Raw genomic sequence first — 17,950 nt, forward strand, 5'->3', positions numbered from 1 at the left:
TTATAGCAGAGAGTTTGTGTGTAAAAATATCAAAGAGAAAATCAAAACATCCCATGAACTCAAACACACTTAAACAAAATCAGATGAAATTTCTTGGAAATGTGCAGGATACTATTGAATATTGTAGATCAAATTGCTGAGGGTATAGTCTCCCTGTGTTTGATAGAGTTTGCCGGCCAGACTTACAGGCTCTATTCATGGCAGCTGACAAATAGTAGCATAATTTTTAGAGTTCTCAATACTGACTTGTGCTCATATATTGTAGTTATTGGGGGCTAAATAGTGCCAAATTACTGAACTTTTCCATTTCAGCCAGATTTCATCCTAAATCTAATGCAGAGCAAATGATGAAGGCTAAAAACACCCTGCAAAATCTCAACAGCAACAACTCCTGTGCCTGCAGAGATGTATATGACATAGGGTGCTACCATAGTGCAGTGTTGGAGATTAAATTATGCTATGACACCCTGCACTAGATAAGAAGATGGGGCATATCACACAAGAATTATTATCCTCCACAAGCACCACAGTTTATGGAAACCATTTTTATGGAAAAGGACAAAATTTTATTTGGGATTTTTAGTTTTGTTTAAGTCAAAACGTCAATTTCATGTGTAAGCAAACCCATTATTTTAATTCTGAAAGATTTTTTGATTTAATATTTTCCCTGTATGAATTACGTATCATCCCAGATGAAAGAATCAAAATTAGTCTCCCCTTTCCTAAACTGAAAGTCTGAAAGCCAGAGAGCAACAATCAGCTCAGTGCATTCTCATTCTGGGCTCATCTACAAATAGCTTAGAGAGCTACTTAGTGAACAGCAAGATTTAGAAAATAGTAAATCACATGACAAAGTAGGTAAATAGAGAAGAGTGGCATCTCTCTGTTAGAAGAGTAGGGTCTCTTTAGGTTTGTGTTTTTGGACAGGATGGGGAAAGGCCTTGTCATGTGTCTGCTAGGTTTCACTTTGTTAGATCTTCACACTCATCCAACATCTTTGTTTTTGTCTGTTTTTCTGGAAAGGATAATTAGCCTTCAAACAATAACAACCCCATTACAGAAACAGCAAGCCTTCTTAGGGGAGGCAAGAACAATTCAAACCCTGCCAGTCATGGAAGAGCAAATCTCAAGGTTTCTTTCCAGATTTCCCCTCCCACCCTGTGGCATCCTGCTGCTACCTCCAGCTTTATCCTCTTTGCCTTTCCCTTAAGAGGTTCAATTGCTTTTATCTTTGCATTTGCAGATCTTGCAATGACCTGTCACAACATGAGATCCCAGCAGCAATAGGAAAGATACTGATTTAGGCTGGGGGTGGCTGAAAGCTCACTCCTTTTATTTTCCTTTCCAAATCCCATTACAAAGAAGGAGTAAAGTTTTTCAGAGAGAGGGGTAAGACCTCCTGGGCCTTCCCAAAATACAGCTGTTTGTAGGTGCCTACTGCAGAGCAGTTCATATATATTTTACCAAGCATCCCATGATCATAAGTGATTTATGCATAATAAATGGAATCAATGCTGCTGTCTTCAACCAAACTTTCTGACCAGGTATCAGCGAATTGTATTTAATTCCCTTGCAACTATGTGTGACTTCAAATGCAGTTGTTCCTGAGGTCTGCAAGTCTAAAATCTGATTATGTTGATATACATGGCCTATGCTTTTTCTATCATCCTTCAGTCATTCAAACACTTAGTAGTCCAATATTCACAAAGCTATACCAAGATAAATACAAACTTATTGGGGATGCATGGCTACAAAAATCACCCCAGAGATTGTATCCTTCTGTTTGCACTCACACTGAACAAAAGCCCCTGCACAGCTCCCCAGGGGAGGTATAGAAATCCCTTCTTCACTTGTCTATACTGTAGTGTTACCTTTCAGAGGAAACATGCATGAGCTTTTAGCATGTACCGCCCATCGGGGTGAGTACATAGCCCAGCAAATGCTAAATTTAGGGTTGCAAAATTCTGAGAGTGCTTTGTGTCCAAGACATGGTGCATATTTGGAACATGGTTACTGGTGCTGCAGTGAACACTTCATTCAAGAAAAGGGCAGGGATCGATTGTAATATTGCTCTAAGCAACATTGATCCAGGATGTATAAAAAAGCTGCTTGGCTAAAGGATTTAAAAATGCAGCAGCCTGTATGGACACAAACAAAAAAGGTGTCAGTGATGAGCTGCTAACACAAAGGATGAAAACCCAGTTCTTCTAACCCCGGGAAGCTGGGCAGGAGGTGGGGAAAAAGGGATAATCTGCTCTTATTTTCAGTGCACAAAAGCAGGTGAGAGGCACAAAAATCTGGAAATGTATTAATAGAAACAATTATGATAATGAATTGGCGTAAGAAAAAAGTCACCGTGATTGATCATTTCAAAGCAGTGAGTTCAGTTTTAGTTATTTTGTTAAAAAATAATCTACAAAGAGAACTTTGTTGGAGTGGAAAATATAACTGGTTTTAGGCACATCAAAATAGGTAATTTCAATGTATTTTCTTTCTTTTTTTGACTGAAGATGCTTTTCATATAAGAGATTCACCTAGATGGAGACTCATTCCTGATAAAAATTTTGGTTCCAGAGAAGGCAACACGTCTTTTGAAAGGGGAAAAGTGTTTGGTTAATAGAATTTCCAGCTTACTTTAAAACACCAAAAAGCTTGAAGAGATGAGCATCCTAACAGTGTTGCTAGAGGTGAAATGCAAGAGTGGAGGTACTGTGCATAAAAGGGTCATCCTGTCTGGGCTGTTGCAACTACTTATGGCGAGGCCCTGAGAAGTGCTGTGAATTAGTCTTTGGAAAAATGTTGAAATGTCAGTAAAACCTCACAGTACATGCTACGTTCTGAGTTCCCGGGCTTCAGCTCCAGTTCTCTAGACTTTGCAGGACACATGTTCATTTCCATCAAACCACTGCTGTATTCTTTACAATGGTACCTTGAATAATTTGGCATGGAGAGCAACAGATGCAATATCCCTATTTACCACTCCAGAGGCTGCTGAAACTAATGAGAGCTTTTCTGTTGACTTCAATGGGATCTGGAGCTGGTCCATAGAAGCGTGGCATACTTGCGAACAGTGGTGTTAGAAAGACTGTCAGAAGAAAAAAAAATTGCTAGAGGTATGCAAGATGGGAGGTAATTTCATTGGGCAACTGAGTTATGAGGCAGCAACAGAGAGGTCTTGCTGATTTATAAATTGTAAATCTATGTACTTTGCTGTGGGGACCAAGTATTCTGCTGCCTATTAACTTACATCGTTTGATTTGCAAATAGGCAGACACACATGTAAGTTATTTGGGCATGCTGCTATACAATTTGCATAGCAAATAGAGACTGAGATGTGCATGAAAAATTCCCTGGATGACTGTATGCAAGTTTTTTAAAACTTTGGTTCTGCCTTGAGACATGAAGGTGGCTGTGTCATCTCAAGGAACAGATGAGATTTACAACATTCATTTTAGAGGCATTTGCTCAGAAAATAATACCCTAAGGTTGCTTTGAGCTTGCATATCACTTCCTCACCTTAAAGAATTTATGGGGAAAAAAATGTGTGTGAGTTCAGCGCAAATCTGGGAAAAAACTTCATGTCCAACGTTGTAGAAGTTTTATTCCTCTTTCCACAGAGGCTACACAGCCTTCTGCTTGCAAAGAGTAATTTCTTTAGTGTCCCAGACCGTATTCTTCTGGCTTTGCACTTTTTAGATTACCATGTTACATGAATAAATGCAGTCTGTAGGGATGGACATACTTCTATGGAGGTGCTGTCCTTTCCATGAAGACATTTGAAGATGTGTTCATCCAGATTCTCCTTAATTCACATAGTGACTCTCCACCTCTTTGTCAAGACCCCCTTATTATATTCTGACTAATTCCTTTGCCATGGTTGCAGCTGGACAGAAGGTCTCGGATTTCCAGAGTGTGGACCACACCCTGAAGGAGAGGAATCACACTTTGATGTATTCTGAGGTGGGCTGTCTTCTCTCCTGCTGTCAATTAACTACCGTCCCTGTGGCAACTCATATAGCTACTCAACTGGAAAAGAAAGACCAGGAAAATATTTATTTAGGTGGTTTAAAGCAAAATTAGATACCTGAAAACAAGCATAACAAGTCAGTCTCTCAGAATGAAGTATCCTTGGAATATCATAGACCTCACTTTAGTAACTTGTGCTGCCTATGCTGATCTATGACAACCTGCTGCTGGAAAATCTTCCAGCCTTCAGCCATGGGGGAAGCTGTCCTGGAGCCAAGCTGGCTATGGTAATAATCTGGTGGTTCCTAGTAAAGGGAGCTTGCTTGCATATCAGAGAGACAGCACAAGCAAGATGTACTGCAGATGAAAAGACTACAGTGCCAACAATTACTATAGAACTTGTAAAAAGATGAAACAAATTTCAGACTACTGTGTCATCTCCTTTTCCAAATATCTAAACTGGATTATTTTTTTAATTATTCAGCTGTGAAATGAGGATAGCACTGCCTCCTTTCAGTGATTCTACTGTGTAGCACAGTGTCCCGTCTGCAAATTTTCATTAAGACTACTTACATTTTCCTTTGCTCAGTTTGGTTTTAATAACCTTCTCTGTCAATTACCTCTCCAACAGTTAGGTCTGTGCTTCCCAGTTTTTCCAATCTTTTCTTACAGATACTTATAATAATAATAATAATGCTACCTTAAATATTTTTTCCCATTTAGATACATTTACTATCTGGAAATCTTACCTAGGCAGAGTTTGAGGATGTAGGTCTTTCGTCCAGAATTTCTAGCTGTTCCAGACATATGCATGTGCACAAATAGTCCAAACCACCTGTGTTTCACAGTTTCTTCCTTATTTTATCTATTTATAGCCTGGAAATCTCATCTTGAAATTTGGGAGTCCTGTTCATCTGGTGTAATCTCCCATATAGCGTCTAACATTGCACTGAACCTTTTACCTGAGTAAGCAGTCCAGCTCAGATACAGCAGAATTTCTCAGCTGTGGGGTGGACCTTAAGAGTAAGCCTAAGAGATCCTTAATGTGGGTCTCTAGGAGAACTGTTCTGTTGGCAACAAGGAAACATGACCATTTGCAGGGAGAAAAAAAAGGCTGCAAGTTATGGAGCGTGAACTGTGAAGTATAGTATTTAGCAGAGACTGAGGAAAATAATCACATCAGCCTCTACATATCTGCTTCTGGTGAATCCTCAACAATAGGACTATTTACTAATTTATCTCTTTCATTACCCTATTTGTCATTCCCATTTTCCATCTCTACTGACTTCATTCAAGTAAGCAGCATCATCTGAAGAGTATGGGGAGAAATTACAGCATCCATTTCTAAAGTGACCTGCTTTTCTTCTTAAGCAACTTTTATGCCCTACTCAGGCTTTGGAGGTTCTGTGGTGGATAATGTAAAATGACACTAACTGGGCTATTTATATCACTGCAAAGTGACTACATGATGGGATAATTAGCAGTGCTATGTCTGCTGGAGTGAGGGATAACACTGTAACACATTTTTGTGTTAAGTAGCACGAACAACAATGCCTGCAGGTTAAACAGTACCTGAGAAGCTGATAGGCCTCCTGCACTGTTATTTCCAGGAGGCAATATCTACTGGCTTCATTCATGCATGAGGCACAGTTGTAATGCTGGTTTTATTACTCTTGCAGTACTTGCCCTCTATCCACGTAAATGATTTCTGCAAGCAAGCTTGCTTTGGGCAAGTATAGGCATTCAAGACATTTTGTGAACAAGTAAGGTTGTGTAGATTTGTAGATGTGTTAACTAAAACATGACCCTTGGATGAAAAAGTCCAAGTGATTGGCCAGTCGGTCTCACTTTGTTACTCCTGGATGGAGTCCAATAGCTTGTGCTATGCTTCGGCTTACATATTACTACAGAATGCACAGCCAGTCTTGACCTGAAGCCATAAAAGTGTGAGTGTGATCCATTTACCCATGTCTAGGTAGAAAGATTCTAGCTTTGGTGATGAGAATGTTGGTTTCCTTTAAGTATTATCACAGCCACAGTCGCAGAGAACATGTTATGCTCTGTTTCAGTGTATTTCAATGGTTAATCACAATCATTAAAAAGTGTTTTATATGAATTTGCTCCATTTCAATTTCCATAAATTGTCTGTTATGCCTTTCTCTGCAAGATTAAACGACCATTTTGTATATGCTATTTTCTCCCCAGGAAGGTTACTAATGCACTAATCATGGCTGTCTCAAGTCTTTTTTTGAGATAAGATCAAATTCACTACCCATAAATATTTTTCTCCATCCTTTGAGCTATGTTTGTGTGTCTTCCCTACACACCTTGTAGTTTTTCAACTTCCTCTTTAAAATGTCAACACCAGAACTGGGTGTGCCATTCCAGTATGCAGGAAACACACCAGTGTCAGGTGAGCAGTGCCAGACAGAGAACAAAAATCATTGCAATGCTTGCTTGCTGGTGCATCCAATGAATGAGTTTGTTTACCCATTATATCACCTCTGCAAAGTATGTAGAGTTGTTTCTTTGTTATGAACTATAAATATGAATCACTGATTTCTAGGGTTTGTTTCCTCACTTCTTACCTTTAGGTCAGTAATAATGCGTTTCACTTAACTAAAATGCACTTTGTTTTGATGGACCAAAATTTCAAAGCAAAATCTGTAACTGCCCTTACTGACCTTTATTCAACATGCCACCCTCTCTGATGGGGAGCAATTCTATATTTACCTCCAGCTCGCCTGTGGGATACCCTGTAGGAAGGTAAACTAGGAACTCTACAGCTCAGGCTTGGAATTCCCAGTTTTTCTAATGCAGAGCTGTTTCATGTTTCACAAAAAGACAAGAGAAGTCCTATTTAACCTTGGTAAAGAATAGCATTATGATTGTGAAAAGAAACGGGAGAGTGATGTGTAGGTGAAACATTCTAGTAATGTTCCCATGCTGTCAGCTAGTGTGAAATATGCCACCTCCATGACTAGCATTTATCCTGTCTGCAGCCTGCAGCTGCTTTGTGTTAGCAGAGATTCCTGCTACCAATTTATCTGGATTCCATAAGCAAGTCCAACATGAAGATTAAAATGCTGTCTGTTGGCATCGAAGCCATGGATTGCAGAGTATTATCTTCTTGAATAAAGCTGCTGCCAGAAAGGTAGTGTCTTGCTGGCTTTATTATGCAGAGAATATGTGTCAAGCTTTAAAACAGTAATTTAACAGAAGTCAAGAGCAATAAGAAAAACATCTAAATAACATCATTTCCTAGCTAATTTACTCACATTTTTTGAAAGTGCTGCTGTAGTTTCCCTCATATGGGACAGGTCATGTTACTGTAGCTGTCTTAAAGGACAGAGCTTCCAGCTGACATGAGGACCACTGAGGAAGTAAACAGAAATAACTGTTGGTCATTCCTTCTAATGCAAAGACTATCAGGGATATGCTGAGAAACCACTGGGGACAGGTTCAGAACTAAGAAAAGGAAGTACTGCTGTATTAAATGTGCTGTTGAGCTGCATAGCTTCTTGCTTCAGCACGTCTGAGGAAAAAAAAAAAAATGTTATGTGAATTCAAAACATTAACCTAAAGTTAATGGAAGAAAAAGCCTTACAATCTGACAGCACAACTCTCCTCTGATAGAGGAAATCTCTAAATTATGTTTGGAGTCTATTTTAGAGAAATTGCACCATAAGATTCCTCCGTTCTTGTATTCTTCCCTTAAGTATCTGCAATTGGTAAAGATCTGCAAATGAGGTACTAGGTTACATGGATCTTTTTTCTGTCCCAGTAAAGCTCTTTTATGTTATGCTTACCTTCTTACAGAGCTACAGACATTCTCTACGATACCGGAGTCAGCCTCTAACTGCTTCTGCAGTTTACCGGCATATCAGTACGAGGACAGTGAGAGAGATTTGTTGATCTGAATCAATTAGGGACAAAATAAGCTGAAAGAAAAGGTCACTACACAGGGAATCAGACTTAGTCACTGGTGGGAAGCAACTGCTCTAGTAGGAAATAAATAAGGGGTGGATGCAGTCAAAAGGTTGATAGCAGTGTACCAACAGGAGAGCATGTTGGAGAGGTGCTGCCCAGCAGTGTACTTTCTGGTCCCTACAACAGACCAGAGTGTGTGAGCTGTGCCAGGTGTAGCTCATGTCTCCATGGGAATGGTGCAATGCTAAGATCTGACTGAGAAGCCCACACCACACTGGCTGAGGCGCACAGGGAAAGAGAAGGACAGTGGAAGAAATTTTACCCCCTTTAAGTATTCTGCTCTGCCAGAAAAACAGCCTTATGTGGAATAACCATATAGAATTACACAGAAATACAGACCTGCTCTTCTAATGCAGAGTATCATATTCACCAAGAAAAGCTATTGTTAGGTGCTCTTCACTAAACATCACTGTATTTTCACACTGTAGTTTTCCTTCCTCCATACTTCATCTTTGGCTACAAGTGTTTTCTGAAGCTCAAATGAAAAACACTCTATTTTGCACCCCTCTAGCTAAATCAAAGGATTGACCAAATAACTTCCTTATAAAAGCTTCTGCCCAGCTGTGGCTAGAATTAGCTTCTTAGTGGAAGCCAGAACAGAAAATTAACTACACCTAGTTGCTGTGTTAGATTGCAAACCCTAGGTGACTGGTCACTTGGATAATAGCAGTATTTTTGGGAATGAAATCCAGGTGTGCAGAGATGGAGTCAGTGTCAAGAAGCAAGGTATGCTGGGAGTTCCATGTCATTGATAAAAAGTTTCTTTCTGGTCATTGGAGCATAAAATAAGTTTGGTATAATGTCATTTTAGGCTAAAATGAGTTTGAGGCATTTAATGGCAAAGTGCTATTGTCAGTTTTAGCAGCAATGCATAAATAAAGTCTTTGTTATTGACCTTAGCAGGCAGCAAATATAGGCTTTCTGAAATACCTTGAATGCATAGGTCTACCTCTGGAAGGCATCTCTGTTCAATTTTCTGTTAGGTCTAAAGGATCTGACTGTGTATCTCTATTTCTCACTATGAAGCAGTTACTACAGGAAGGCTGCTTCTGACGATAGGGTTTAACTCTGACTTAAAAACTCTAATCAAGCCAGGAGTCTTCAGGTGGATTCTGTTTTCAGTTATCTCTGTGGAAATTGAGTAGCTTTATCAAAACCAGCTGATAGTGTAAGAGCAGAGCAGTGGGTAGTGTATGCTTTATGTAACTTCGTCTTCTAAATAACCTTCCTTGTACTGCTACTAAATCACAATATTCCTTTCCAAAGAGTATCTGAAATCACTTCCCTGCAGAACCAAAGGAGCAGCAAAATTTATTCTTCTGTTTTCTATTTTACTCAGTCTTGCACTTAATTAAAAAAATAGGAAAAATAACCCAAAAAGTTAAAAATAATTGGAACTAATTTTCTGAACATCAAACCTTCATTTGTAGTTCACGGACTGAAGGGGCGAGAGAAGAAAGTTTTTCTTCCTCTTATTTTATGCTTTAAGGATGATGTCTTTGCGAAGTTCTTGGGTTATGGGTGATGGTAGAACAAATTCTATTTTCTATTCTTGTCTGTGACTAACTCCAAATTTTACCATCCTTACCTGCCTATGATAATTTCTGGCTGCCTTATGAACAGGATTAACCATTCTAAGCACCATAGATCCAGCAGTCTATCTCTGGATCTCTGGGAACTCTGAGTCAGTGAACCATATTGTATGTGGCCTTTTAACATTAAAAGGCAACATAAATTTTGTTGTGTTTTTAATATATATATATTTTAAAAATCAATGACTTTCCAGGAATTCTGATAAAAAGTAATTACACTTATCATATGCATATTTTTTGTCATCTGTTTCAATTTCTTGTCATTACCTTAAGCTGTTGCTGTGCACAGAAAATGAGCAAAACTCTGCCTTCTTAAGAGAGACTCTCTAGCTTACACCCAATGCAAGATCTTGTGCAAGAGGTGAAAATCAATTAAAAGGGTTTTTTATAGTCCTATAAGATATATATGCTTGCAATGTAGAACTTTCAAACTTCTCCCCTTGATATGAATATTTCTGTGAGGTAACTAACTTTGGACAAGCCCATAATAGTAAAACACTGTCAGTAAGTCTTCCTTTTTAAATGAACAGAAAAACTTGTTTAAAGCACCTTCCATCTTTGAAAGCATTTTCCCCTTCATAAACCTTGAAGTGCTACAGCAAAGCTGGAGCTGTCTGCGTACAGAAGCCTGACTGTCACTTATGGAAAACTCAAATTTCATATATCAAGGGCTTGTGTGAAAATTGCTTTGAGTGTTAATTGCCCAAATGATTCAGCTTATAAGAGCCTCTCTTATGTACTCAAGTATGTCTCATAGCACGCTGAGTGCCAAGCTCCAATAGAGAGCCAGCTGTGCTCTGCTCCCAGATGTTTGAAGATAATTCTTGCCCATCACTTCAGTCCCCCTCCCAAAATCCTGAGAAATTTGTTTAATGAAGTCATTAATACACAATAGCATATTTCTTCTTTTTTTGTTGTTGTTCTGTTAAAAAATACTCTCCCTAGAATATAAGCAAGTTTGCCTTGGCTTATAATTACAGTAGCACATTGTCAGATTAACTGTACCGAGAAGATAAAACAAAAACCATCAGTTCTGCAAAATTAAGACTCTGCCAATATAATTTAGAAAGGAACAGATCCCTCTGCTCTCAAAAATGCTATTTGTATGTGGTAATTTTAATTCTCAAATTTACCTATTGCAAAATTAATTGCTGTTGGAAACCTAATAAAAAATATACTCAGACTTAAGTCCTGGATTCAAGCCTTTTCAAAAACTATTCATCCAGATCTCAATGTTCAACATGTTCATGTATCAGATACTTGACCAATTTACTTTGCTTATTTAAGTCAAAGTAGCTCCATTGAAGTCAAGGGATCTGTGTTAATTTAGACCAGCTGCTTGTGAGCTGAGCTGAAACCCTGGATCCAAACAACAAGAAAACAGCCTGTTACAGGGAGATCCTGCCTGGACTTCGTCCCTTAGTGTGCAGGTGCAGAGAATTTCAAGGAGAGGTTTTCTGTGCTATAGGGCAATAAAATATTTGTGAGATCCACAGCTTGATCTTCATAGTGAGTGATTATCATCAATTCCTACTCCTATCTGACTCAGCTGTCAGAAGAGATTTCTCTCAGACTCTGTTGTAACTGAGTTTGAACAACCACAGATAGGTGCTGGGTTAATTCAGCCTGTCTTTGTGGCCAGGCTGCTCTTGAATCACAAGTATATAGCTGTATTTACAAAGTGCAGGTGCTAGGCAATATGAATTCACTTTCCACTGTTCCCAAAGTACCAGGGTAGAGCCCATCTGCCTGCTCAGGTCCATGTGTTTGTGTGTTCACCCACCAACACAGCATTTTTAGCCTACAGGTTTTACAGCATCCAATCCAGCTGCTGTTGCGAGTTATGGACTCTGCCCAGCATCTGTAGCCTCGTTCAGCTGTTGTTAATGTTATTGCAAAGTCCATTTCTTTTGGTTCAATCAGAGGTGATAAGACCCTCTGGAAAGCATTTTGTCTGTAGCTGATGGCCCTCACAAGCTGGCAGCAGATGTTGATGGGGAGGTTTTGAGGTTGCATGCGGATCTGAGAGGGGTGAGACAGCGGAGCTCCTTGCGGTAACTGTGAAATGAAGCAGCTGCTCTGAAACAGAGCCACAGCCACAAAAAGCTGCACAAGTCTGGGGTGGCTGGAGTGACTCTAGACGCTTCTCCTTTTTATGAAGTTAACTGAGGCATTTGCTTATAGCTCTGTCAAATAATCCAACCAAAATTAGGACACACACACCCGGGGATACAAACAATTTCCTGATCTCCTGTTCCCACTGGTGTTAACAGGTACAGCGGTGCAAAGCTTAACTTTCCCTACGCTGGCTTTGCAAAAGACCTTAAGAAATACAATTTGTATTGGTATCTTGTCCTGTTAGCTGGAATATGAAATTCCGTGGTCTGCAAGGTTGTTTCAATGAGGTGTTGTGCAGTCAGGTGATGTCATTCAGAGTAAGCATAAGAGATGTCTTGTTATTTCACTTGCCATCAGCAAGAACCTAGAAAACACAGACAGAAACACAGAAACACAGGCAGAGACTCCAAGGTATGGAGATCTTTTTATTTCCGCTTTTTTGCATTCAGGCGTTGCCTGTAGATACAAATATCATTTGGATTACACTAGTTTAGCAGCCACTGACATGGCAACGGAATGGGCATGTAAATGTTCTGTATCCCAGAAGCTGTGTATATTCTTCTGGAGCAGAAGCCTATGTACCTTTGGAGTGATTATTTTCTTTTACTCCTATCAGGAATTTCACCAGCTAAGCGATACCACTGTTAAAAAAACCCACAACCCCCCCACTTTATTGAAGTCCCAGGGCAAATCAAGACACACTCAGATGCCTTGCTTGTAGGACTACTGAAGTCCTTTATTCCTGATTTCCCAGTTTGTCGGCTCTGTTGCCTTTTTGGCTGAGAATGCCATCTTGGCCATATCACCCTGGATAACTCACCCCATAGACTTATTGGTCTGGCTGCTTGCTTTTGTCCTTGATTTCTTTACAGATTTTCCCCATTCCAGTGTCCTTAACTAGAAGTACACACAAAATCATAACAATCCCAGTTTGCTTGAAAGTCGGTCAGTCTTATGCCCCCAAGTGTCTACCAGCTGATACGTTTAGAAAGTTGTTCACCTTGGCAAGGGTCCTTATCTCGAGCTCTGCAGTACTGACAATGCATGTCAACTGCTTTTAGCTAATAGTGGATTTTTCATATGGGAATACTTTTAATAAGAATGCTGGATCCTTGTTACTCCAGAAACCACTAGAAAAATAAGGCAACACTTAACGATTTCGTCATGAATTTAGTACAAATGGATATTTCAAATACTCATTCTTTTCTTTATAACTCTCAGGAAACAAATAATTTTTATTCTGATGGACTTTGCTAAACAAATAAACTATAATGGGCAAATGTAACTGCTCTTTTGGGGAAGTAATTTTTCTGCTCCATAACTCTTAGAGGGCTTGTGGTGCCCCTATATGGTTGTGGTGGTCTGACCTTGGCCAAATGCCAGGTACCCAACAAGTCATTCTATCACTTCCCCCCCTTTCCCCTTGTTTTCTCAACAGGGCAAAGAGGAGAAAGAAAATAAGATAGACCAACCCTTGTGGGTAAAACAAAAGCAGTTTTAATATAAGCAAAGTGAAGCCAAGGTCCACGTGCGGAAGGAAAAAAAAAAATTATTCTCTACTTCCCATTAACAGGCAATGTCAGGCCTTCTCAGGGAGCAGGGCTCCGATACGTGTAGTGGTTGCCTTGGAGGACCAAGGATGACCCTGTCCCCTTCTTCCTTTCTCCCAGCTTTATACTTGAGCAGACGTCACATAGTATGATGTCATATAATATCCCTTTGGTCAGTTGGGGTCAGCTGTCCTGGCTGTGTCCCCTCCCAAGATCTTGCCCACCCCATCCCACTGAGGGGGGAAACGTCAGAAAGAGCCTTGGTGCTGTGTAAGCACCGCTCAGCAGTAGCCACGACACCATGTGCTATCAACACCCTGCCAGCTCCCAACATAAAACAGTCTACCACGAGGGCTGCTACAGGGGAAAAGTAATTCCGGCTCAGCCAGACCCAGTACAATGGTCTATAAGATACTGTACAGCTGAAGGGAGACTCCTAAAAATTATTTTCTAGATGCAGGGGGACAAAATATTCATGCAATTTGTTGTTGGAGCAGACAGAACTGAAATTTGTGTTTTATTGAAAAGGGATACTCACTGAGTATATATCATGATCTATTGGATAGAGAAGTGCAGGAAGTCACTTGTAATTTTTCTAAGTTATCCCAATAGAAGCTTATGCCAACACATCTCTTGTGTATTAAGTATTCCTGACCAACTAAGGATGTGAGAGAGTCACCAGTCTCAGCTGGAATCTTTTAATTGCCTAGCTAAATCTGGAGAACCTGCTTTTAGCTTTAACAGTCAAGTTTCAGTTCTCTTTATGACCAGTGGCTTTTAAGGTACCAGCATGTATAACTGCAGAAGAAGTCTTCACCTTTGTGGAAGACAACAGAGTGCCAAACTTGTTATTGTTAGGAATCACTGAGCTTTACCCAAGATACAGGAGATTTTTGCTTTACTTGCAAAATCCAAAGGATTTTCTGGTTTTCTTCAGAACCAGCTTTAGTTAGGAAAGCGTAAGTCAGCTTTGACGATGTTAACTAAAATGAAATGAACATCCCACAACCTGACTGCTAGCAACAGAATGTACCATGTCATGTACCATGACCCAACTGCATCCTTATGAAGCCTTACACTGATGATGCTGTAATTTTCTCAGGCTTTCTGGAAGAATACTGCTGAGAGTTAAGACTGGATAAATACAGACTTAAAACTTGTACTCACAGCAACAGGGTGGAGAAGACAATGTTGGAAGATTGTTAGCAAATAAAAACAAGGATATGTTCTTGCAGATAGTCTGGATAGTGACTACAGAGATACATGTTAAATACACAATTTAAAGAAACTCTATAGCATTTTCTCAGGGGTTTAATTTTCCATAATAATACCAATAAAACAAAACAGAGCCCTTGGAAGATGTGAACTCCTGCCTGTGCTCAGAGATAGGCAATGAATGATTATATATATTTTCTGAGCTCCACCTTAACCCAATGCATGGAGAGAGAGAGGGCAAGACCTGGGAAGACACTGCACAAGAAAAATGTTTATTAGAGAAAATGACACATGAATGTTACTGCAGAGGGAAGATGAAACAAAAATATTACTTTGCCTTTCTGCACTATTAACAAATTTTACTATACAGCACAGAACCGATGGAAAATAAACTGTTTTAGTGAATAATAACCTCTTATTCATTTGTTTGATTGAAAACGCTTTTTCCTTAGGTAATTGATTATTTATTTACTCTTTATTGCAGAGAAGAGACAATTATGAGGAGTTAAGTGGTTAACTTTTTTCAAAAACAATTAAACTTTGGCCAAGAATTGGTTTATAGAAAAGGTAATTTTGATCCATGTCAGAACAATATTCTGGTAATGCTTTCTTTTAGATCTTCAGTGTCCCTCTGCTTTGGGTAGGGAGGCTGACCTTTGGGAACGTGACCTTCACTCACAACTGCCATTACCTTCCTTACTGAAATGCCTTACTGAATGGAGTTTGACAAAACTGTTTTGTCAAGTTAAAAGTTTTTTTGTAAAGGAAAAAACACCCCACAACTGAACCAACAACTATCCCCTCCCTCCCCTGAAGATTTAATCTATGAAAAGGTCAGCCATAATCTAATAAGAAACTTCCTACTACTACAGCACTAGAGGACAAAAACTGGACTGGAAGGCTGGGGCAAAATGAAAAAAATGGGACAGGCTTTAAAAATCCATGTAACTTATAACTCCAAGTGGGACAGTGAGTAAGCTGACTTGGTAGGTCAGATAAGGTTTAAAGTAATCTGATCCTGAACTATTTGTTCTTCTCCTTGGGTCTGTAATTAATTTTTCATTGCAGTCAGTAAAGCTGCAGAGATGAGAGATCTGGTTAAACTTAAGCAGAACTGTCAGATATTTTTGGGGGGAAAGAAGGGGAGAGAGGTATTGAATGTGAAGACTAAGAAAAATAATTATTTGGGGCCTGGGCACAAGTCTCTATGACTAATTCTTGTGGCTTAATTTTCAGCAAGTGTTCAGCACCTTGCTGTTCAGAGGAATCAGCTTGTTCCTAATTCTGTGCTCTGCCTTTCATTTTTCTTTCTGCTTTCTTATGTCCTCGTGTCAGAAGCATGAATCATGTCATGCAAGAAGAAAGACTGAGAGAGTCCTGAGCTCCCTTCATGGAACAACAGTCTTTATCCCTTTACCAGAAAACTGAGAGATGTAATAATCTTTCTGGTTCTTCAACTTCTGGTCTGGTAGGTGAGTTGTGCTACTGCTGAACAGAAGGGAATGGTGATATTTCAGCTCTATAGAAGAATTTCTGAGTGCAAGGCTGTATCTATGCATAACATTACAGGAATATTAGAAAAAGTATGGAGAGCCCTGAGGGTCATACATGCATTTTTGAAACAAAAATTTATGAATGGAGAGGAAAGCAGAAATTGACAGTAAAGAACGACTGAAAGTGTAATTTAATCGAAATACAATATAAAATCTTATTTGAGTTAAATACGACTTACAGCAGACTTTATTAAAATGCTATTGATCACTCCATTAGGTGTTAGAATGAATAAGGATGATTGTCCCAGTAACCAAGAATGTGGTGTTGAGTTGCATTTTATCAGCATATCCATATGTCACACTGAGAAGGGCTTTCAAGTAAATCTGCTAGCAATCCCTCAGGGAGACTAAATACTTTCTTTCAAAGATGCTGGAAATTCAGTGACCACTCAGGTCTTCCTGGTCATTAGCCTAACATCAGAAATTAGGAAACCTCTTTACATGTAGCCCTAGCAAGACTGGCCCTAGCAAGACTGGCTGCAAAAGGGTTTTTTACACCTTTTTTTTTTTTTTTTTTTTTTTTTTTTTTAAGCTGAAGTAGAAATGTTAATCAAAATCTTTGGTGGGCAGCAGGTTCATTACTGCAAGGTTTGGACCCTGTTTTTTCTCAGTGTAGTCAAAATATCCTGTACTGAGACTTTAGGTTCAGCACTGATGATAGAAGAGGTGTGAAGCAGATCATACATATGTATAAGATCCTGCTATGTGATTACACATATTGCTGAAAAGTCTTATTTTCATGTATTTCCCTTTATTTGTGGTTTTTTTTTTTTCATTTATTCATCTCTTTGTTTTTGCTGTAAGCTTGTCAACTACTGATGTAAGCTTGTCAGCTACTCGTTATCCATAAAGGATGAATTTGGTTCCAACACACTTTCATTATTCCTCAGCAAACAACCACTGGCCAATCTCCATATCATGCAGTGCCACTGGTTACAGTAAAAGCCATCACAGATTTAGGTTACTAAAACAGCTCCAATAACACTGAATCCCATTGTCAGATGGGATATGCAGTCAAGGACAAGGTTGGCTAATAATGGAGGATCCAGGGTCTAATCTTCAGCAGTCTTACCTCTCTGCTTGTCATCCCATCAAGAACGTTACTTATGAACCATTTGACTGTTGCTGGCCTCCAAACAGTTGTACACATCAAAGTCCTATGGCACATGAAAGGCCCATTGGAAGAGCTGGTTTTACCACAACTTCTCCACTTACAGATATTAAAACTTAGATGATCCACTGTCCTTCTGGTACTCTAGGTTTTCACCATTTTCAAGCACCATTTTGAACCAATAATATATCACTTAAAGATCTACTGTTTTGGTTTTTTTTTTTTTTTTTTTTTTTTTTTTTTTTTCCCCCCTGACAGCAATAATCTTTGAAAAAAGGAGCAACGGTGGCAAGATTACAATATATATTATACTAGACATAGCCTCTGAATATTCTTTAACTATCGATATATAAAGATAAAAGAGAAATTGTATAGAAAGTATGAAGAATAAAGTAGAAGCATTCACATTTGGTAGCAGCTGGGTGGAAGGCAGGCCATCCATCAGTAAAGACCCATTAGATGTGTGCAAGACTGCCTAGAATTTTTAAGAATACTGTGCCTAGGATAATAGACCGGTGTACAGATCCACACTGGCATTCACAAGGTAATGTTCCTTCAGAGAGAATTATTGTTTGATTTCTTATTTGAAGTTTTACTCCTTCTCAGATGTATCAAAAGCTTTTTCTTCCTTTTTTTTTGATGCAAACACCAGCAGTATATCTTTTAGGGTTTGCATGCTCTATTAAGAAAAATTCTAGCCTGCTATTCCTTTTTGATCTACATTCTTATGACAACAATATAATTGGCAATTCTAAAAGTTCATGGTATTTTAAAAGAAAACAAAAAATATGAGAACAGTCTTTTAAATGCTGAAAATGACAACTTTAATTGTAAAGTTATTTGTTTCTTCATATT

This window comes from Athene cunicularia (genome assembly GCF_003259725.1).
Source record: "Athene cunicularia isolate RWA chromosome 7 unlocalized genomic scaffold, athCun1 chr7_part1, whole genome shotgun sequence".
Classification (NCBI taxonomy): Eukaryota; Metazoa; Chordata; class Aves; order Strigiformes; family Strigidae; genus Athene; species Athene cunicularia.